This window comes from Populus nigra, chromosome 2 (genome assembly GCF_951802175.1).
Source record: "Populus nigra chromosome 2, ddPopNigr1.1, whole genome shotgun sequence".
Taxonomy (NCBI): Eukaryota; Viridiplantae; Streptophyta; class Magnoliopsida; order Malpighiales; family Salicaceae; genus Populus; species Populus nigra.
Genome location: NC_084853.1, coordinates 10,483,852 through 10,488,851, shown reverse-complemented (window position 1 = coordinate 10,488,851; position 5,000 = coordinate 10,483,852).

The following is a 5,000-nucleotide window of genomic DNA, read 5'->3' as shown; positions in this document are numbered from 1 at the left end:
GGGCAGCGGCCACCGCCGCCGTGACGTCGCGGCAAGCAGACAGCCGCGCAGCAGCTGCCAGCACCTTGGCACAAGCACGGCAAATGAATGCCACGCCCACGCCGCGGATAAGCAGCCCCAACGCGCCCGACGGCTTGGAGCGGGTCCCGAAGACGGTGGCCGGAATCGGGTCGTCGCCGGCCGGAAAACGGGTCATCGATGCCGGCAATACTTCGGGCCATGAGGCCCCCCACCTTAGTCCGAGTTTAGCAACAGCCCACATATCCCCCGCGGCAGGCCTATGGGCGCCAGGCCAGCGCGCCCCATGGCCAGTCAGGGGGCACCCCCCTAAAGAGCAATAAGTGTCATTGAAGCTCTGGCAGGGGGAGACACTACTAGGTCCCAGCTGTCACCCCCCCTCTAAAAAATTCATTTCTTGGTATTTTGAGCTGAAATTTTGCACAGAGGTTGGCAAAAATCCAATCCAACTTTATTAATTTTTCCAGAATTTTTCGAGGTCGGGAAGTATTTTTTTTTATTTTCCTACCATTAAAAATCGAGGAAATCGGAAAAAATAGGAACCGGCTCGGAATGACCCCAAATTCAGTGGGCAGCCTCATAAAAATATGGCTGATTTTACTGGATTGATTTCATGTGGAAAGCACGACGTTTTGTTGTAGGAATGCGGGAACCCCGGCGGCTCGCCTGCCGCGGCCAGCGACGTCGGGCTGGCCCCTGCAGCGCCTAGCCTCTCCCACGCGGGGGGCAGGCCAGAGCGCGGGGGGCCAGGGCCCGAAGGCAGCCCCCCCGCGGGCGAGAGAGCAAGCCAGCAGGGGCTGTCGCCTGCCGCGGCCAGCGACGTCGGGCTGGCCCCTGCAGCGCCTAGCCTCTCCCACGCGGGGGGCAGGCCAGAACGCGGGGGGCCAGGGCCCGAAGGCAGCCCCCCCGCGGGCGAGAGAGCAAGCCAGCAGGGGCTGTCGCCTGCCGCGGCCAGCGACGTCGGGCTGGCCCCTGCCGCGGCCAGCGATGTCGGGCTGTCGCCTGCCGCGGCCAGCGACGTCGGGCTGGCCCCTGCAGCGCCTAGCCTCTCCCACGCAGGGGGCAGGCCAGAACGCGGGGGGCCAGGGCCCGAAGGCAGCCCCCCCGCGGGCGAGAGAGCAAGCCAGCAGGGGCTGTCCGCGCGTCGCGCAGCGCGGCATGGCTGCGGGGGCCGCGCGCGCGCGCCCAAGCGCCCAAGGGCCCCCAAGGGCCCCAGGCCCTCAGGCCCCAGCGCCCCAGCGCCCAGCGCGGGCGGGCGCGCGCGCGCGTGTGGTCTTTGAGGGGCGCCGGCCTGGTGGCTCCCTAAAGAGCAATAAGTGTCATTGCAGCTCTGGCAGGGGGAGACACTACTAGGTCCCAGCTGTCACCCCCCCTCTAAAAAATTCATTTCTTGGTATTTTGAGCTGAAATTTTGCACAGAGGTTGGCAAAAATCCAATCCACCTTCATTAATTTTCCCAGAATTTTTCGAGGTCGGGAAGTATTTGTTTTAATTTTCCTACCATTAGAAATCGAGTAAATCCGCAAAACTAGGAACCGGCCCGGAATGACCCCAAATTCAGTGGGCAGCCTCATAAAAATATGGCTGATTTTACTGGATTGGTTTCATGTGGAAAGCACGACGTTTTCTTGTAGGAATGCGGGAACCCCGGCAGCTCGCCTGCCGCGGCCAGCGACGTCGGGGACGCTGGCCTGCGCTGTCGAGCCCGCGAGGGCTGTCTCCGCGGCAGGCCCCCCCTGAACGGGGCACGACAGGCCACCGCGCTGGCTCGTCCAGCGTCGACAGTCCCTCGTCCAGGTTTCAGATCGCGCCAAGTCGAACCCATGACCTGCTCAAGCCATCGTGCGCTGCCGAATTCGCATCTGCGTGTAGGCTGCCATTCCACGCGGCAGCCCCTGTTTTCGTCAGCGTGCCCCCCTGACGAATTTTCCTGCCTGGCCCAGTCCAGCGTCCAGCCCCTGTTCGTCGAAAAATCTGCGCTGCCGATTTTCCACGCGGCAGCCCCTCTTTTCGTCAGCGTGCCCCCCTGACGAATTTTCCTGCCTGGCCCGGCCAGTCCAGCCCCTGTTCGTCGAAAAATCTGCGCTGCCGATTTTCCACGCGGCAGCCCCTCTTTTCGTCAGCGTGCCCCCCTGACGAATTTTCCTGCCTGGCCCGGCCGGTCCAGCATCCAGCCCCTGTTCGTCGAAAAATCTGCGCTGCCGATTTTCCACGCGGCAGCCCCTGTTTTCCTCAGCGTGCCCCCCTGACGAATGTTCGTCGAAAAATCTGCGCTGCCGATTTTCCACGCGGCAGCCCCTCTTTTCGTCAGCGTGCCCCCCTGACGAATGTTCGTCGAAAAATCTGCGCTGCCGATTTTCCACGCGGCAGCCCCTCTTTTCGTCAGCGTGCCCCCTGACGAATTTTCCTGCCTGGCCCAGTCCAGCGTCCAGCCCCTGTTCGTCGAAAAATCTGCGCTGCCGATTTTCCACGCGGCAGCCCCTCTTTTCGTCAGCGTGCCCCCCTGACGAATTTTCCTGCCTGGCCCGGCCGGTCCAGCCCCTGTTCGTCGAAAAATCTGCGCTGCCGATTTTCCACTCCGCAGCCCCTGTTTTCGTCAGCGTGCCCCCCTGACGAATTTTCCTGCCTGGCCCGGCCAGTCCAGCGCCCAGCCCCTGTTCGTCGAAAAATCTGCGCTGCCGATTTTCCCCGACGAACCTGCAGCTGCACAAATCCGCGCTGCCACTGCCCCATTGTCTGGACCAACAGTCTTTTCCATCAAGCCCTGGACTATAAATCGTCCAGACTCATCGCCAGCACCCGCTGCCGATTCTGCCGACTTTGCCGATTTCGTCGGCGCTGCCGATTCCAACACTGCCCGCCGTGCCTGAACCAGCGCTGTTTCGTCAGCGTGTCCCCTTGACGAATTTCCCTGCCTGGCCTGGACAGTCCATCTTCCAGCCCATGTTCATCGAAAAATCTGCGCTGCCGATTTCCCCGACGAACCTGCAGCTGCACAAATCTGTGCTGCCGATTTCCCCCCCTGTCGGCATGGCTGCCGCTGCCCCGATGTCCAGACCAACAGTCTTTTTTGTCGACTTTGCCGATTTTGTCCGCGCTGCCGATTCCAACACTACCCCCTGCATCCAAACCAGCATTGTTTCGTCAGCTCTTCCCCTGACGATTTTAGCCCTGTAACAAACAGTAGGCCTCCAATCCCGCCAACGGGAGCCAAGTTGATAGGGAAGAGAATTGAATGACGCGCCTGGTCCTCGCACCCCGCCACCCGAGGGGCCTTTTTCCCGGCAGCCTCTGAAAAACTCTAGCTTTCACGGTCCTCGCCGCCCCTCACCACCATGGCAGGCCTCTAATCCCACCCATCAGCAGTTGTAGCCGATAGGGCAGTGATTTGAATGACGCGTCGCGGGCCTCCGGGTCATCTCACCCGGCCATTAATTGGAGCGTTTTTGGCTGGCCGAGGATGGGGGGATGGATCTCTTCTTCCGAAAAAGCAAACAGTACATCGGGAGTTATGTTGACGGGGCATGGAATTGAATGACCCGTCGCGGGCCGCCGGGTCATCTCACCCGGCCATCCCGGGGAGCGTTTTTCCCGGCAGCATCGGGGAAACTCTTGCTTTCGCTGCCCGCTGCCCAAGTCCCCACTCGAATCGGCCCCCCGCGCCAACAAGCCAACGCTGCCGAATCGGCAGACACTGCTGCCGAATCTGCCGACACTGCCCCGCGGGCTGCCACTGCCCCAGTGTCTAAACCAGCGGTCTTTCTCATCGAGCCTTGGACTATCCAGTCCGTCCTGACTCATCGCCAGCACCTGCTGCCGATTCTGCCGACTTTGCCGATTTTCTCGGCGCTGCCGATTCCAACACTGCGCCCACCGTGTCTGAACCAGCGCTGTTTCGTCAGCGTGTCCCCTCGACGAATTTTCCTGCCTGGCCTGGACAGTCCACCGTCCAGCCCGTGTTCGTCGAAAAATCTGCGCTGCCGATTCTGCCGACTTTGCCGATTTCGTCGGCGCTGCCGATTCCAACACTGCCCGCCGTGCCTGAACCAGCGCTGTTTCGTCAGCGTGTCCCCTCGACAAATTTTCCTGCCTGGCCTGGACAGTCCATCGCCCAGCCCATGTTCGTCGCAAAATCTGCGCTGCCGATTTTCCCCGACGAACCTGCAGCCGCACAAATCTGCGCTGCCGAATCTGCCGACACTGTCCCGCGGGCTGCCACTGCCCCAGTGTCTAAACCAGCAGTCTTTCTCGTCGAGCCTTGGACTATCCAGCCCGTCCAGACCCATCGCCAGCACCCGCTGCCGATTCTGCCGACTTTGCCGATTTCGTCGGCGCTGCCGATTCCACCACTGCCCGCCGTGCCTGAACCAGCGCTGTTTCGTCAGCGTGTCCCCTCGATGAATTTTCCTGCATGGCCCGGCCAGTCCAGCGTCCAGCCCATGTTCGTCGAAAAATCTGCGCTGCCGATTCTGCCGACTTTGCCGATTTCGTCGGCGCTGCCGATTCCAACACTGCCCGCCGTGCCTGAACCAGCGCTGTTTCGTCAGCGTGTCCCCTCGACAAATTTTCCTGCCTGGCCTGGACAGTCCACCGTCCAGCCCGTGTTCGTCGAAAAATCTGCGCTGCCGATTCTGCCGACTTTGCCGATTTCGTCGGCGCTGCCGATTCCAACACTGCCCGCCGTGCCTGAACCAGCGCTGTTTCGTCAGCGTGTCCCCTCGACAAATTTTCCTGCCTGGCCTGGACAGTCCATCGCCCAGCCCATGTTCGTCGCAAAATCTGCGCTGCCGATTTTCCCCGACGAACCTGCAGCCGCACAAATCTGCGCTGCCGAATCTGCCGACACTGTCCCGCGGGCTGCCACTGCCCCAGTGTCTAAACCAGCAGTCTTTCTCGTCGAGCCTTGGACTATCCAGCCCGTCCAGACCCATCGCCAGCACCCGCTGCCGATTCTGCCGACTTTGCCGATTTCGTCGGCGCTG